Here is a 19,219-nt window from a genome sequence, read left to right on the forward strand (position 1 = left end):
AAATCATCTTCCCAGGCCCGTCTACTGTCTACTCGTCATAAATAAGGCAGAAATGAATAGCAAAATTGTCCTCTGTTGAAGAGTGAAATACATGTAAACCTGACCACAGTGTCATCTGCTCTAGAACTAGGTAAAGGCGTCCCACAGACCATGACACCCTGGGTAGAAGAAAAGAAACGAAGAAGTTATTTGCATACATATTGCTTAAGATCCCTGGTGGAGGAGATGTTTGCAGAGCCTCTTGATTTACTGGCAAAATGTAGTCTATAAGCTATTATGTTTTGTCTATCCTGCTACAAAATAAAGTTGTAGATCTACACCAAAATATTGATTTCTAGGAATTCCATAGATAAGTTTAATTAGAGATGAATGATTATCCTCTCAAAACTTAAGGTGTTTAAATAAAACTTCCTCGTCAGAACTGAAGAGATATTTATATATTAATCAAACATTTCTTGGAAGTTCATTGTTGAAGGTAAATCAATGTGGTATCTCAGTCTTGTTCTCACATCAGATGGCTTCGGAAAATGGCGATCTTGAAGTCCTGCTTGTCGAGACACCTCTGAAAAGTAGATTAGATATTTTAAGGAATATGAACGATGATAATTAAATGTGATACAGGTTCACTATTAAGAAAACGTACGTCTCAGTTTATTATGTAACAAAACAGAGATTTCACTGTTTATTGATATTTTCTATATAATAACCAACGAGCTTTTCTAGCTAATGGATAGTAGTTTCGCCTACCAGTACATTATTGAAAAAATCAATGGTAAATAATATATTAGAAATAACAGTTATATTTTTATTCTCTCTAACAATCATTTTGATCATAATTTAAACTATTAAAACCAAAGATTAAGAGCAGTATATTTCAGCTAATACAAACTACCAACAAAAACAGTAATGAAATGTCGAAACCAATCAATAAATCATAGTTCTGTATTTATCACATCAGAGTTTGAAATCTAACTAAAGTCCTTCGGTTGTCAAAGGAATCAATTCCACAGTAATTAGAGAGGATCATCTATACTGCAGAAGAAACTAAAAACATATTTTATATTTTTATCTTAGCTGGTGTGAAAAACTATGGAGGGTGAGTGGATACAGCGCTCGCCTAGGGGTCGGTGGTTCGATCCCGGGGCACTTCCAGTCCACCCAGCTGTACAAGTTAGGGAAGTGAAGTGCAATCTGTATTCAATGAATCTTTTCTATCATGAGCCCCGACAATATTCATTTGTGTGTTCTAACGTAACATCACACCCACTCACCTGTGTGTTATACAGTACAACACATATATGAGGATGTAGTGTCGTGTCGCAACATGCATCACCTGAATGTTGCAAAACACTATTATAAACGTGTTCTCCTTTAACAACACACACTCACCAATGTGTTGTCCTGCAGCAACATACACTGAGTGTTGTTCTGTGTCAACAAAACAGTTTCTCCTATTTGGTAAAAACGATAGTTATGTTTTAAGGATTAACCGAGAGATTATTACACGTGTTTGTTATTTTGGGTGACGTACAGTACATGCACAGTGATTCAAAGGCTGAATAGTGTACAGTATAGCTACTTTAAATGATTCAATAATATATATAATCGGTGTGTAATCCTTGCCAAAGACTAAATATCATAAACTTATGGTTAAGTTCACATTTAATCAATAAAACTGAGTAAACTTGGTGCTCCGGTGGGGATCAGGGTGAGACGAGTGGCAGCTCACACTGATGTGACCCGTCACGACCAGAACTACCTGGCCGCATCTCAATTCTATTCAACTAAACAATATTATTCCGTCAATACTAGATTCTGTTAACCAATTATCCAATCCATCAATTGTTTTTAAATCAAGAATTCATAAAATTTTCCTGCAATATCTCTAAATTTTGAGGAAATATTGATTATCAATTGATTATGCACCATTCAATCATCACCGGGACACAGCATCAGGAAGCCATGTCCAACAATCCAGTAGTAAATATGTAAAGCAGTGAAAATATATTTTATTTGGGTATAAAGGGAATATGATGCCAGTGGGGTTAATTATCTGTCAATGCTGTAGTTTGTTATATATGCACCTGTGCTGTGATGACTAGATTGGAATAATTCAATATTAATTACGTTCAATTAGTTTTAACCTTATTTAGCTTTGCAAGTTAATGGGTAAAATCAATTATTCATTTTTTTATAAACTTGTTGACAGCATAACATTTGGACGTTCCGAAAATAGGGTTGGAATATAATTTAAGCTCCAGTAGGTGAGTAGATCATTTGAGTTCTGATTTTGGATAGGTATATTATTTTGTGCAGTTAGTATTGTAAAGTTAAAACAAAATTAACAAGATAAACCAACTCTGGTATTTGCTGTTACCTCAAGATGAAAAATCACTGTTTTTCTCACCATTTTAGCTTCTGGTTTGTTTTAGCATATAGTATTTGATAATTTAGGCATGTGTGATGATATAGCATGGCATCTGATGTTCTATGAAGTGTATAGATTGTATTACCACACACACACACACACACACACACACACACACACACACACGAAATAATGTTTATGTGCTTTACAAATACAAAAAATAATAATAAGCTTTAAATAAACTAAAAAATTAAGTTGAATGTTCTAATTATACAAGAAATAAAGTTAATAAAGTTACCGCGTGTGTGTGTGTGTGTGTGTGTGTGTGTGTGTGTGTGTGTGTGTGTCAACCCCGACTGTAACGCGTTCCTCTCCCAGATGGTGAAAGATGTAATTAATTAACCTGAGGTAAACCTCCTCCTGCCTCACCCTCCGCCTCTTATCCTACATCTCTGTTTAGTTCCTCTAGTTTATTACCATCCTCTCTTCCGATTTGTTTTTCATTATCCAATATTCCTCTCTCTCTCTCTCTCTCTCTCTCTCTCTCTCTCTCTCTCTCTCTCTCTCTGTCAAAAACACTCACTAGAAATATGTGATTATCGTGTAAGATGGACCCAGTGAAATCAAGACACAGGTTTCCATTCTCTCAAGACTGGTGGCTGGGTTGTGGCAAACTGTTCCCTCCTCCTCAAGGTAACATGAGGTGGGTTTCTGGGTAATGTTCAGTGTGCACATTGTGTTTAATTACCCTCGCTTACGGTAATTTATGCTGTTTGCTGCTGACAGGAAGGATTCTTTGTAGTTTATGCATTATGTAGATTTTATCGTTTGCATATTTTGAAATTTTTGTAAATGTAGAAAAATTGGATTGAATAAAGTTTTGTTTTAAAAATTCTAAGCTGATGATTATAAACTTTGGACGGGTAAGCGTGGTGTTCATAAACAGCTTAACTTCCCATTTTAGGTATAATAAATTATATATATTACTTAAATTATCGTAATTGTAGTAAAATACTTTTTTTATTAAATCAGTTTCTCAATATTTTATCTTCCGAGTTAAAATTTATGCAATATTGTTATGTAGTATCTTTATATACATGTGTGTGTGTGTGTGTGTGTGTGTGTGTGTGTGTCACCCTTCAACTCAATAAATACTTTAAATATCATCTTATACCAATTTTACCTATCTTGAACTTCATTACTTAACTTGACTGAATATGAACAAAATTTAACATAACTTGTCCTCTGAGTATTGTTCAGGTACAAACTAATTATATCGCTCTACAGAGAACTGGAATTTTAATGAAGGTCCATCAAACACTGGAGCTCTTTGTTGTGTAGCTTGATGTGCTGCTTCGTGATCCAAATGCGAGAGTAACACTATGAAGTTTGAGAATGCATTTAGTATACAGAATATGGTTCACGTAAGGCTGTAAGCTAACACCAAGATGATGAAATATCTTGCTTTACGACACAAGGCCTCACACTAAATATACAACCCTGTAACTTGTCTCACATTACATACATCGGTCATCTTATTTTTAGGGTTACTTATTTATTCATTCACTCCAGTTAAAAATATCACCAACACTTACGTACTGTACGGTCTGAATCTATCCACAGCTTGGCGAACCAGTGTACAGAACAGGAGACGAATGCTGCATCCATTAGGCCACCGCGTACTGCCTCAGTTGAAAGCCAGGGTTTTATTTGATTTTTTTTAACTGGACAGATGATATGTGAAGATATCATTTTGACTTTTGAACTTACTGATCTAATTGAAGCGAAAGAAGCTCCAACATAATGCCTTTACGATGTTATTTTGTAAATTTCAAGATTCGTGTTTCGGAGGACAAACACGTGATAATCTTGACCAGGATGGCAACAAGAATAATAATATGAAACTTGATATTTGACAATTTTCTTAAATTTCAACAGTAATTGTTCAGAAATCACCCCCAAGAAGCTTATCTTGAAATCTAAAAGCAACAGCTCTAAGCATTTACCAGCTGCAGTGTTAAAAGACAAAGATATGAACAGGTACACATGACTGAAAGAACACCGGAGCTGGTTAACTTAATAGAAAATTTATATTAGGATCAAAATGAAAAAGAAGGTTAAGGAGGAGCACTGGGGAAGCCTGTTTGAATGAGGGAGAAGCGCTTCAGGAAGTATTCCCACGTAAGTTATGGTGACTGAAGTTCACAGCAGCATTAATTATGAAATAAAGAGGTATTTAAAGTAGAGTTTCATAGAAGGAAGTGCAGGGTTGTGTCGTGACTCTAACACTCATCTCTGTCAGGACTCGCACACACAAGAGTGTCAAGGCTGCGCTTCCTGGCAGGAGGAAAGGTTATGAAAACGTAATATTGTTTGACCAACACACACACGCACACTCAGGTGTCAAAAGTGTGGTGAAAGGTTCACCTGCTTCCTGCTGCAGCTTTAACGGGCGTCTCTCCAGTTTTTTTACTATTTTTCGTTCTTAGTTTTCTCTCACTTTATCTCCCTCACTATTTCTAGACTTCCTGCTCACAAAATTCAGTGTTAATGCTTGCCTTTCCGTGTCCTTATTTTCAATGTTTAGCTGAGATGTTAATCATACTGTTATTGGTAATACGGCATTATGGTGCAGTTTGTCAGACGAAGTGTAACTATCAGAGTAAAACCTGATTTAGTATTTAATTTTTCTAAAAATTTGGTCAATAACTATTAAAACATACTACATGTTTTTCCCCGAAGTCAACGTTTGCTTTGAGTCGGACAGTTATAGAAATAGCTGCATTCTTGTACTCACAAAAAGCAATAATACTTGAAACTTTTACGTTTCTGGCTGACTGTGAGCCTCCTGGAACTGTATGGTTAAGTTGTCTGATACTAAAGTCACATTATTATATAAAAGAGGAGGATTCTGACTAGCCTGAATAGTTTGATTGTACAGTAAGTAGGAGTTATCTTCGTGGCAACAACGAATAATAATAATTTGTGACTTACAAATTATTTATTACTGATAATTAATCCATCTGGTCCACCAAAGTCTGTTCTAGGTCTCATTCTCACGTACTCAGCGAAGCTCTAGGTCACTAAATATGTTGTTCTCTTATTAAATATTACTGTAGACTTTTTTAGTCACTTTCCTCCTTTGTAATAACTCGTTATATTACAACATTACATTGTTAAATTTCAGAAAATTAAGATATAAAAAATAATGACACACATGATATATGTGACTCAAGATTTATAAGCCAAGAATCCTTAATTACAAGTTTCACTCCTTTTTCCATTTATCAAGTAACAATAATTGTCCCAACGTTATCACTGAAGTCAACTCAAGTTCAAAATCCCCTTTTGGAATATCTTCTCACTTAAACTTTATATAATAACCTTCAGCTAACCTTATAGTTATCGTCCGTCTTCTGGTTGACCTCATCCTTGTTCTTAAGATTATATTCACGAGGCTCCAGACGTGGGTGACCCTCATATCTGAAATATATTATCACAAACGTTAATAATTGTTTGATTCGTCTGACACACAACAGCAGGTCGTTCCTCATGCCTGAATACTTGACGTTCTCCTGGGAACTGCCTTTCTGTGGTGAATTTATAATAAGAATAATAATAATAATTAACGGTTTATTGAAAGAGCATAGCAGCCAGAGGGCTGAAAATATACAGTTACATAATTGGGGAATGGGTTTCGAAATACAAATAATATACAAATAACATAAGTGATATAAATAAGATATATAATAACTAGATGGGGAAAAGCTCGAACTACACGGCATTTCAATATAAGGACAGTGCAAGTGACAGTGTAATCATTTCTTTTTTCACATCTTAAGTCTTGTAATTCTATTTTTTATTCGGTATTTTGTGTTTCTAATTACACATTGAAATTAATTCTGATAAAAGGTTACTATCTTTCTTTTAAGAGCAATTAAACTCTTGCTCCACCTCTTCCCTCGTGTAACACAAAGAGAAAATAAATACAATAACTATGTTAGCATCAAATATATTATGTAGATGTTCCCGTCTCGTCATCTTCCAACTCTACACAATTTAGAACGTGTTTCTCCTATACTAGTAGCTTATATATTGTGACGGTAAGACGACTGCAGGTTAGGTAATAGGGAGGAAGTCGTCCACATGTGCCGTCTTTCAACAGTAAACAGTGGAGTATTGACTAAAGCAACAGAGGTCACATACTGGAGGGATATTTTTCATTATAATTTCCTCAGAACACAGATCATTAACATAAGGGCCAAACAATCAAAGAGAGAAGGGTGGTGAGTACAGAAGAGGAAGTTGAGAGGTAGCAGTTAGAAGCAGCCTCCTCCTTGGCCTTCAACCCTCACACTGACCCACGACCTTCACACACACTCTCCCTCCTATGATCTACGTCGCCTTGATCATTCCTCTATATAATACTCCGGGAAGTGTTCGAGGTCAACGTATGCCAAGGGGACTGACTCAGGCTCTCAGGATGATGATCATAATTGGTGGTGGGAGAGTCAGGTGACTCGGGTTCATTAGCGGCAGACAACGGGGTTTAAGAGGTCACCTCATCAGGATATAAAAAAACTTCGTCGCTAGGGATTCGCCTCTCAGGACGGGATGAAGAGGAATACCTGGGGATTTTCTGTTGTGCTCAAAGGATGAGTCATAAGTTTACCCTGAAATGGATCCTCTATAAAAGATGAGTCGAGGAACAAGGATCAGCGGTGTACCCTCAACACTAACTGGTACTGCACGTTCAGGTTTATGACAAAATACGATTACTCTTGACGGATATTTTAAGTATCCACCAAAATGATGATAATGATAATATAGTAAAATTAAATTCAGACAGTTAACACACTTACCGTTAATTAAGATTTAAAAAAGAAAAAAGAACAGAGAAAGACTATAGCCTTACGTGATGACCTCAGATGTTGACAACCAGAAAATCTAATAGAAGAAAAGAACTTGAAATTATTAATGTAATATTCATGTCTTGGGTAAGATTGTCCTCTGCCCAAATCAACTCTGAATATAATATAGATTTTCCTTATAAACAAGTTCACTGTGTTAGAGATGGTCATTATTATCCCGGGTAAAGAGGAAAAATACTGATTAATTGAATGTCAGAAATACATCCACGCAAGGAAAGAAAGATGATTATGAGGTTAATACTCGGTACAGGAATTATTCGGTGTCTAGATGTATTACAAAGTGGCCGGATACACACACACACACACACACACACACACACACACACACACACACGTTCTTACCCAGCATATATATAAATTACATAACTTTATTTTATATCGGTTATACTTTATAATGGAAAAGTCTTTTGTATGATAAATCAGTACTTTTGATTTACGATAAAAACAGGTCGCCAGAGTAGTTATAAAGTGTATGACTAATATATTCTTCCATGTTATTAAATCGAGTAAGTTGTAATTCGTGTGTTGCGTTACGGTTACCTCTCGATTTATGATGACTTTAGAAGATACGGGAAACTCTCATTTCCATATGAATCAATATCTTACTTCTTGTTGACACCGAGGTTATATTATACACCACAGAATGAAACTTGGATTTCAATCAGCAGACTTCCCCCCCCCCCCATCCCCCTTCTCACAGCCTTGACAATTGAACCAGGTCGTGGGAAGTAAGTTTGGGTGAATGTGTGGTGGAAAACTTCTTGTGGTTGACGACAACAATCTACTACCAAGGTTCGCTCAGGACGCGGTCAACAAATATCCCGCGACTCAGGTCTTATTTTGTCACATAACATACCCGGTACTTGGTCACTCTTCGTCATGACCCACACAACTATTGGTAATAAACACTTTGTTGATCTGGTGTATATAATCCACTACACATTCATAATTTATACCGTAGCTGCACAGGATATAAATGTCAATTAATTTATACCTGTCATGCACCTGTCATGTTTGAACTGACACCAACTAGACAATACTAATGCTCTTCCTCCAGTTACCTGTCTTCATTACCTGTCGTCACTTTCACAACACAATTATCGATCATTATCATTAACCAATTATCACCTTTATTTTGTTTCGTTTCTGTTATTCAAATATGTTTAAGTTTTCTATTCCTGATTCTTGTTTGTGTTATGTTTCTGTCGTCATTATTCAATATTGATACTGGCTGCAGTAGAGAGTCATGCTGGTCCACTGTGATCGTCCACACACACACACACACACACACACACACACACACACACACACACACACACACACACACACACACACACACACACACACTTTTCATCTACAGTCTGAGTCTTGAATAATCTGTCTTTCATTCTAAATCAAAATCGTTTCAGCTAAGTGTAATTCATTGTTATTTGTGTGTTAGGGGTATGTAGCACTACTGCTTCACGCCACCACTGTCACCACCAACATCAATACCACCACACCACACACTACCACCATCAACACAACTACACTAGATGAAGGCGCCTCTGTGTCGCCATCCACTCTCCCCACTACCACCTAGCCATGAGATATAACCATACTAACACTAACAAACATTTCTAATAATTCTAATAAACTAGTAAATGATTCACTTCCAAAAAGACAAAAGAATCGATGAAAAGAAGTCTTGGCAACTATCAGACTCGGAGATTACTTACGCTGTGTTACCTGTCCTGAGGTAAATATGTCTAAAGTTAATTAATATCATTTCTATTTTTTTTGTCATTTAATATTGCCGAAAAGAAAAATATTATTCCTTGTGGTTATCAGCATATATATTAATTCGTATATGGTTGAATATGTTGTATTGTATTGCCCTCGTATCATAAAGGCTTACCTTACTAAAAGAAGAACCACAGTTTAATAATCTGACCACAATTTAGCTATTATACTTATATGTTTCAAGTCAACATAATCTACACCTTCACCCTATTCTTGCTATTCACTCCTGGTTCTTCACTCTCTCTCTATTTTCCATCTGTCACCTTTCACCTACACTGACCATCTCAAGGTGTCTCCAGAAAAACCTTCCCCCCTCCCCTATATAATACAGCAGACAAATATTCACATCTCTTGGTCTTAAGTTGAATAAATATTATTTTTTTCATAAACCTCAGTGATCTGTCATCATTATCCTACCAACACCCAGTTTTATTCCACCCTCCCCCTCCCCCCATATAAATAATAATAATAAAAATTTGCATTCACGTGAAATATCAAAGGCATTATATCTTAGTCAACCTCTTGGAACCCTTCACTGACAGCCCATATTTATCTTTCTCATATCCCACTCACCCGCCCGGACACATAATATTTGTCACGTGTTGTTGGGGATGATTCACCGGCGTCGTGTGAGGCAGCTTGCACATTGAGTCAGATGATGTATAGCCAAGATGGGAAGACCAATTCAAAACCACCATCTAGTCACTCTTTACGACTCACTGGAATACAGACGGTCTATTTCCTGTTCGATATTGGCTGAACCAAAGCTTTAGAGTACGACGTAAAAGATGAAATATCAGAAATAAGAAAATGTGAATGTGATTCTTGATCCAGGCAATAACACGTACATAGCGTCTCATATTTTTCCCTTTATTCACCCTTGTAGTTACTGCTGATTGTGAGCTATGGTCTGGCTTTAAGTTCCTCTTTTCTTTGCCTCTACATAAGGGGACCGTATGTGCTTCAGAAACAAAATCAAGCCAGAGAAGGAACTTACACTGCCTACAAGGAGTTTAAGGCCATAACATACTTTCATAAAAATGGGATTCAGATGAAAGTATAGATACATAGAGAAATAGGAAGGGTCGTGGGGGATAATCTCACCTTGCTCACGTGAATTATCCAATATTTAAGGACAAAAATCATTAATAATGAGTCAAAATGAATGACTTACTATGATTAAAAAAAATTTCATTTGAGAATGAAAGTAACTCCCTAAATAAACTGATGCCCCTCAAGAGGAGCACGTGGAGGACTAAAGGAAGATAATGAGACACCCATGTGTGCTTCTCTCACACGTATTGTGTTTAATTAAGTTGACTCTACTCCCTCAGGATCCAATATTAGACAAATGAGGAATAAAATGGTTGGCTGTCCAATTCAAATTACACTCATGGATAACAAGCAGATCCAAATTAATTGACAATTCAAAAATAACTAATTCCTGCCAATAAATTACCTAAATCCAATTCAACTTTTCAAGGACGTTGAAAAATTCTGAAAAATTTTGATTTACGTAATTAATTAGAGGTATTGGAAACTATCGCAGTTCTTTTGAATTGCGTGGTTTTTTTTTTTTACTATACCACCTGTGCTTCAGTGTGTTCGAAACTAATGACACTGTTGCGGAATCATGTGAAAAACTTCTGTTGTGGTCAAGAAGAGAGGAACTGGGAGACGTGGTAATGTTTCCCAGACTGGGTCAATACCTCGACCACAAAGGCGAGGTATTGTTTGATGACGAGGAGGAGGACGTTGAGGAGCGTCACCTGAAACAGCTTGGAGGAGAATTCAAGAATTACTTCCCTGATCACGACAACCACAAGGACGAATGGATCAGGAACCCATTTAATGTCCTGGAAGATACAAAGGCGGGCGATGATTTTCCCGCGAAAGAAGTGTTTATCAAACTGTGATCTAAGGAACGCTCGAAGCTGGAATTTCCTACGAAAGAGCGCTACTCCTTCTGGATATAAACCGCTGCAGAGATTTCCAAACTTGTCCAGAAGAGCCTTGAGCATTCTAACTCAATTTTCCAGCACTTGTATATGCGAATTGGTTTTTCTCCATTGTTCTTGGCTTAAAAACAAAGAACCGCGATCGACTGGTAGTGACCCTCTCATAGAATGTTCACATATCCATCAACTACGAGTGATAGCACCATATATCACTTCACATTCTGCTCGTAAAGCTATTCTTAAATTCTCTACAGATATTACTGGACGTTAACAAACATGCAGCTCTGATATCTGGCGTAAAATAACGTTGTTTTTTTTTTCTTCTGATATCCGGGTGATCGAGTAATTCATTGGAAGTAGAAAGACCTTCGGCATTGCTATTGCTTTTCTCTTTTGAAGCATCTCGCTGATGATAACAGTTGTGCGAATATCTAAGGCATTTTGTTCTTCACATTCACCATCAACCATGTCGGTATTCTGTAAGGTAACCCAGCTTGTACAGTTCCTCAACAGCAACAGAATTATTACGTTTTTTTTTTAATTTCATCATCCAATTATGTATCGAAAACGTTATCATGTCTACCAACTCGTCACCAAAGAAGACAGGGCACTACACTGTAAAAAATCATTACGTGGTTCAGTATCTTTCAACATATTTAATAAATGTTAAAATACCTTGTAATTGCAGTCTCTAACTTTAACTATTTCAGATGGCCAGGAAATCAATTTGAAAAGTGAGATATTAAATTTTTCACTCGTATAGATAAATCTCAGTTAGTATTGAATAATTTTAAGAGAATTATACAGTATCCTCTATGCCTGAATACTCTCCCTCCCAGTGCAGTATCAATATAATCTATCAATGTATTAATATTTCCGGTATATTATTCAAAGCCACAGTCAAAAACGATATTTAAATAACACACACACACACACACACTCTCTTTCTCAGGTTTTATATGATACATCACGCTATTAATTATCTGTCATATAAGAAAACTAATTTAACTTATGTAGTAGCAAAGGTTTTTTTTTTATGATTAGTGTTGGGTGAGTAATGATGGGAGGACGGGACGGTGGCAGACCCTGGCAGTAAGATACACAGTCACTAACACTCTCTGGCACCTTCCCTCTCTCATCACAATTGATCACCAAAGTCACTAGGAATTAGCAAAGTTATTCTATCCTTCTAGTCCACTCTCCCGTGTGTGTGTGTGTGTGTCCCCCCCCCCTGACAATTAGCTTACATAAAGAACAAAAAATATAATACCCGAAGACATCTTTTTTACATTAGCACATTTCTTAAAGTTCAATAAAACGATAACTAAATATATCAATAAAGTAAGTTATAATTTGTGAGTCAATTACCTGTACCTGAAATATCGCTGTTACCTCCAGCTCAGGTGTGGAGGTAAATCAGTTTAACACTTCATTATGTACACGAGAATAACTAATGAAATGATACCTCAAGGGGTTTACATCTCTTCCCTTATAGTTTATTCACGTCATTAGAGTTTACTTATGTGATTACTATATTGAACCGGCTGAAGCCAAGCGTAACGTAGGACTAAAACATACATGATTAGAAAACATATCATTAACCCCTTGAGTATGATGACATAAGCACTTGAGTACGATAACATTTTACTATGTAATCTGGGCTTTATTACACTTGTGTCTACAGTATTTCACGGCTGACATCCGAAAGATTCTTGTAATGTTAGGTATTGTGAAGAGAGAGGTACAGTGTCTTGAGAAGCGAAAGAACACACATTTATTTGAGGTTTATTAGGCTAATGAATTATAGGTATTGTCCATCAATACTGTACATGTGAGTGTGTAAAAAACTTACTGTGTATAAGAACAGTGAGGTCAGCTTAACTAGTTACCTTAAACTAAGTGATTTCCGTAACCTCGAGATGTCTAGACTTGTGTTTCCGTTCACACATATTGTTTATTCAGGTCCGTGGGAGAAATTATTGTGTTATCCTACATTAAAGCTTTGGGGTCACTTAACACCACAATCATAATATCGGACGTTCATTTGTTTTAGTACTCACAGAATATTGTTGAATATAATGGCAGCGCGCATAGTAGAAAAAATATTTAGGTGAAATAAAAAAATTAGATTCGTTTTCCAAGTAATGGATGATTGATTCTATCATAGTGAATTAAATGATTTAAATTTGCATAATTCCAATTTGCAGGGCTAAACTGATATGATGATTTACATTTAATAGGACTTACTAATTCACAGAAATACGTTGATAATGTGTTGTCAGCACGATGGCGCGTTATAACGATTTTAATAACTACAGTAAAATGATATGATATTACTATGGTAGCCTTATTACGAAAGCTCATGGTGTAAAAAAAAGGTTGTTTTTTTTCAGAAATAAGAGACAACATTCTTGCTACAGAATGTTTAGTACCCAAAACAAGACATAGTGTACAAGGTGTCCACATTGAAATGACACAACCTTGAGGCATTATAAATTTTCATTATGACTCCACAAGAAATGCGTGTTATTGATGGCCGAACTGAAATTACCTACCCTGGTGCAACGACGATTCTGTACAACGTTTGGCAAGGACGTTGATGTACAACAGAATGGTGAAGAAGAGCCTAAACATCGGAGGAGGATGTTGACGCATAAATGCTGCTTACTCCAAAAAGGTGCAGGAAAATGTTCAGCTGAAAAATCGCATCCCTAACCCCCGAGGTGTTAAAAAATGTGTGAAGGGAAATTGAGTACCGTTGGGACTCTGTCGGTGTTACGAATGGTGGACTTGTTGAAGGTCTTTCCTTACGTACCTTAATGTACCCATACACCAAATGAGACTCAAATATACTGACTATGAGCTGTGTAAATATTCCTCTGTTTACATTATTCAATAAAACATTCTAAGGCTTCAAAGATGTTTCATTTTAATGTGGACTCCCGGGAAAAATATAATACTGGCGTGACTCCACACGACACAGCTGGTGATGTACTCTGGTACTTACAACACAATGAGACCAAATAGAACATTCTGGTACTGGTAGCTTCGTGACCAGGCAGGACATTCAGGGTGTAATTGGCCGTTCTGTTGCAGTATAATTCATGGCCTTGTGGGGTACTTAGTTCTCCCAAGCGAGAGTATAAATTTTAGATCATCGTAAAACAATCTTAAGTAAAGTGCATGTTTATCCAAATTTAATACCGGTATATGACATTTTCTAAAGACAGAAACTTATAATTGTATTTGGTTTTGATGAATTCATAGTTTAAACCTATGTTTTTATAATCAAACCTTAGATGATACACCCACCAGGATACAGTGGCCAGCACTAACGAGATCCTCTGCCACACACCCAAGAACCACAAATTTAACTTAATTACATCTCATATTAGAAGGCGAGGAGTCAGTTCAAGCAGTGGGAGTATGTAAGCACTAGGGAGGAGGGGCCTTCATAATCGTATTTCTCTCCTGCAGTAAGGTTTGGGATTATGTCGTTTATTAATAGAATTACGCCCCTATATGCTAGTATCGATAACCTGTTAACTTCGTAATGGCTCCCCGGCGAAGGTGCTGACGACGGCAACTCTGTAGGAGAGAAAAGTTTTCCCTTTTGAAAACTTTTGCAGTGTAAATAATGCTCGGTGCGCTAGACGGATGTTATTCTGTTCTGTTCTCTTTTTTATATTGATCACGACCAGTAAACACCCATGAGGTAACTTCCTCTCGCGACTAAAGTTGAAAAATATAATATAAAGAACTACTGAGGTCAATCTTGCCTCCAAGCTGTAGGTTATTATATCTTGGTGCACAGTCTGGATAGTTTATATCCTGTTATATAGTTTATCATATATCCTGTTACATCTTGCCGTTAGACCTTCTAGTTATATTTGTTTACTGTTTTGTTTATGTAATTTGTATATACTGCAATGTGTAGACTGCAGAGCTTAACTATAAATTAAGAACTGTTTATTCCAAGTTTATTCCTGTCACAGCCAGAAGTTTTGTACCGTAATTAATAAACCATTTCAGTTATTCACTTCCTCTGGTGTTTAACCTTAGACTGTTGTGTTGACCAAATGCTTACTTCTTGTCCTCACTTAAGTTACTCGTGAATTATTCAGAGAATTTTATTTAAATGAGGAATTGGCATTATTTTAGGAGTGTGAAATGACTTCATACCGCTGTACAGATATATTATTTTGATATAAAAGTAAAAAATGCATATAATAATAAAATACAAGAAAATTAATAATCAAAACTGTAATCAAAGTATTGGCGATTTAATTTAAGTGACCTATTAATCTGAGTGACCTGTGCTTTTATCCCTCACACCACCTGATAAGCCTCCACTAGGGTACACCCAATGCCACACACCTCCACAAAAGACAATGTGGCAATGCACAACTCTCTACCACACAATTATGATACAACTCTCTAGGTTTACAACGAAGGTCCTTAAGTGAGTAATAAGATTAATAATCCACCAGTCCAACAACATTATGCATTTCCTCTTGATTTACAGTTATCTAAGACTTCAAGATTATTTCACAGGGATTGTGACTAACATTACATAATAACAAGAATAGTCAAAATTAATCGCACATGTCTTACAAATCCTGGTGAGTATACCATTATCTAAGTATTCTAATTCACTTTTCGCAAATAATTCATCTTTAGAACATCGTAAAAATTCAGCCTTGATATTAAATTAACTTACTAAAGACTAACTCAGCTTTATTATACCATTTGTTTACATGTTTACTAACGTATATCTATGTTGCCTCACCTCTCCACACTACAAATTACCACAAAGCCCAATTCTCCACTTTTTTTTCCAGTATAGACGTCCTCACTTCAAGCCTCCACAAAAGAAAACTTCCCACCACACACTCACAAGTAACACTCCGCTAGGTATGACTCCCTGCGACAAACCTCCATCAGGAACACCTCACAACTCTCTTCTCTGGACATGACTCAACTAGTTAACTTCCTAATGGCAATTCTCGCTCAACAGTTGCTAATTGGACAAGTCCCTACTGGACACCTCTTAATTGGACAACTCACCACTGGACAGCTGGCCGCCTTATTATTACTAGTGAACAACGTTTGGTCCCAATAATTCTAGAGGATAACTTTCTCGGTGAATAACTCTCTCCACCTGGTGTTGTGTGTGAACTCTCTTTTACTAACACACTTACTAGATTTATTCATTCCGACTCTCACTTTATTGTATCTATCTGTAAAGAGCATTTGATTCCATTTTTTTTTCTACTGTAAAATATCGCCATAATAATAATAATCTTTCTCGTACTTGACAATAAACTTAAACGTAGATTCACAACAAATTGAGTGACAGCATCAATATATTTTTCATGACACTCCTTCCCACACCTACTCACCAGTTTCCAGCTCTCTTATCTGGGCTAAAACCTCTCAACATCGATATAATTGAGGAAATATTATATTGTTGGGGAATATCAGGTCTTCCCTTCATAGTAATCTTAAATATCTACATCATTTCAGAAATATGACTTGTTAGATTGTCTCTTATAATATAAACATAACTTGAGATCTACTATTATTATTAGACCTTCACAATGCTATTTGATATGAGCTACACAAGGAGGGTTACTCAGTGGTTACCCCATTGTTTCCATTGCAGATTGACACATTTTACTTTCATTATATAATCCAGTTTAGAATCCTCTTCAAACATGTTGTACAAAAATAGAAAAGATTACCTATATAACTGTTTCCCTATAACATTCCTACAGTTAGTTCCAAGTCTCTATGATCCTTCTTCTTCTTCCCCTCACTTCACTCCTACACATTATTCTTTAGTCCCTCTCTTTGTGTCACAAGCTCAAACCACACGAGTTTCTCTGTTCCTTGTCAGCTACTCCAGACAAAGGGTCGCACTGCTTTCCGAAACCTAATTTCTTACCCTCGCTTCTTTGTGGAACTTACATTTGTATCTCAGAAATACATTAAAACTGACCATATCAGTTCTATTCGCCAGTTAACTATATCATAAAGGATTCATGTTTCAGTGTCAGGCCTCAGAGCAGCACTAACAAACCTTATGGCATCTATTGTTGTCTTCCTTGGTAACTAATCGTCAGCCCTCGGCAGTTGTGTACCTGTGAGCAGTGTACAGTACAGCAGATTCGCCTTAGTTTCCAGGAATTTCTGTATATTTGCTTCTCATATTGCATATTTTCAATTTTGTGACCCTCTTCCTCCTTCCCCACTCAGCTATATTTCACGCCTTGACTCACCCTCTGCAATACAACTACAGTATGTTGCACTTGATGGAATTCACGTTCAACTTTCTTTCCTTGAGCAATCGTATGTTCGTTTAACATATCTGTATGAAAATATATAAAAATACTTTAAGAAATAACAAATGAATATTAGTATCTGTGATGCTAGAAATAATTTAATATTAATAGAGTGTTAATATAGTTTGTTGAACAAGTAATTAATATTAAAAACGGCAAATTATAAAAGAGATTATTATTAGAACACGTTGAACATATGTTTACTGAATTAAAAAGACAAATATATTAAGTTGTTACCAGTTAATAAAATGTATTAACACGTGAATATACACATATTTATTTCTCTTTATGGAGTCTGAATGGTTGCTGAAAAAATATATACTGTATACTGTAAATATTCTCGCCTGGTGGGTTTTCTATGGAATATGTGACTCAATTTTCCATTTACTCTACATCAAGAAAATTAAGTTTATCCTTCACCTCCCATTTCACTAAATTACTTAACCTATTAATGAAATGATCAAAGGCCCCATCTGTCGTCCTAAAGAGTAATCACATCTTCAACATACCCAAGTTGGACCATACCAAAGAGCTTCTTAATCTGATGTAGAAGGATACTCTTAAAATACAACCTATATAACGTGGCCAAAACCAGGGTTAAATTAGAGCCCATGTTACACCCATCTTATATCAAACACAACCATATAGAAGAAAATATTTTAGGTACAGAAATGGGTAAATAGTTTCAGAAGTCACGTAATTTAGTTTCTAGAAATTGCATTACATCATTTACGTACACTTTAATGAAGACAAGTAGAACATCCAAGCTTAGTATTTTAGCTTTTTGACGTTTCACATCTTTTTATTTATTTATAATATCTTACGAGTGTTTTATATGTGAATTAATAACCCGACCTACTTTAGGGGATCGTATTCCACTAAGCCACTTAGCTATTTTACATGGTAGTTCCAAATTTATTCCCCCCATTACTGTATAAAAAAAATAATGTATCTTGTAAGGTGGTGTAAATCATATATTGTGCAGGGAAAAGCTACTAATGGGTCACTACCTACTGTACTAGAATACCGTGTGATACTTAGAATACTGTTTCAGATCCTTAACAGTTTTTCATGACTGGAAATTCAGTGATTTGACTACAGGACTCGCATCACCCCCAGGCCACTGCTCACCGTCTTCATCAATGTCCCCTAGGAACCTCTCCTATGAGGAAATCTCAATCCTCACTCCTTCAGCCCTCACAGATATGGCTTGAGGTCATGTGGCTGGTTGACAGGGAACTAATGTCTCACCACTGGCCTGTTGAGAATAGAGATCGTACCAACTTGTTATAGGAATTAAGTCGTCGCAAATATTTCACCTTGGGATGGATTAAAACCTCCTCGAGCCACTTGCAACAAGGACGGACATTGGCTCTCATAATTTTTAATTGTTGATGGACTAGTGTAATTATTAACCTTGTTACGTACTTAAGGACCTAAGTAGTTCAACCGCGGTAATGACATAATAGCATCAACAACTTCGTCAAAAACAAATCCGGGCAATGTTGGGTGCGCCTGTTAGTTTGTTGTTGTTGTTATTATTATTATTATTATTATTATTATTATTATTAATATTATTATTTTGGCCAGGGTCCTTTGATTAACTCTGCACTAAATGTTATATAAGACTATTCTTTGGGTTATTCAAGATTTTTTCGTTGTCTGATAATACTGATATTGAACTGCAGTAAGTCATGGTTGGGAGGGAATTATGATTAACCCCTCTAAGCTGAATAAAATCGTCTGGTGTTTACTATAATAAGATATTTAAAGTGGCCTCTGCGTAGTGAAGGGGGTTAGAGAACTTAATTATACTTATGTTTTATTGACTGAAAT

At 36.2% G+C, this 19,219-nt stretch overlaps 1 long non-coding RNA gene across 1 annotated transcript; it reads right to left on the minus strand.

Moving 5' to 3' along the window:
• Positions 1-424: 424 nt before the first annotated feature.
• Positions 425-12,591, minus strand: LOC121880136. The gene is made up of 3 exons (XR_006091493.1): positions 12,414-12,591; positions 5,764-5,851; positions 425-562 (listed from the first exon to the last, which is right to left on the minus strand). It is a non-coding gene; the product is annotated as an uncharacterized LOC121880136 (long non-coding RNA).
• Positions 12,592-19,219: the final 6,628 nt, after the last annotated feature.

The sequence above is a fragment of the Homarus americanus genome, unplaced genomic scaffold (genome assembly GCF_018991925.1).
Source record: "Homarus americanus isolate GMGI-L3 unplaced genomic scaffold, GMGI_Hamer_2.0 scaffold30108, whole genome shotgun sequence".
Taxonomy (NCBI): Eukaryota; Metazoa; Arthropoda; class Malacostraca; order Decapoda; family Nephropidae; genus Homarus; species Homarus americanus.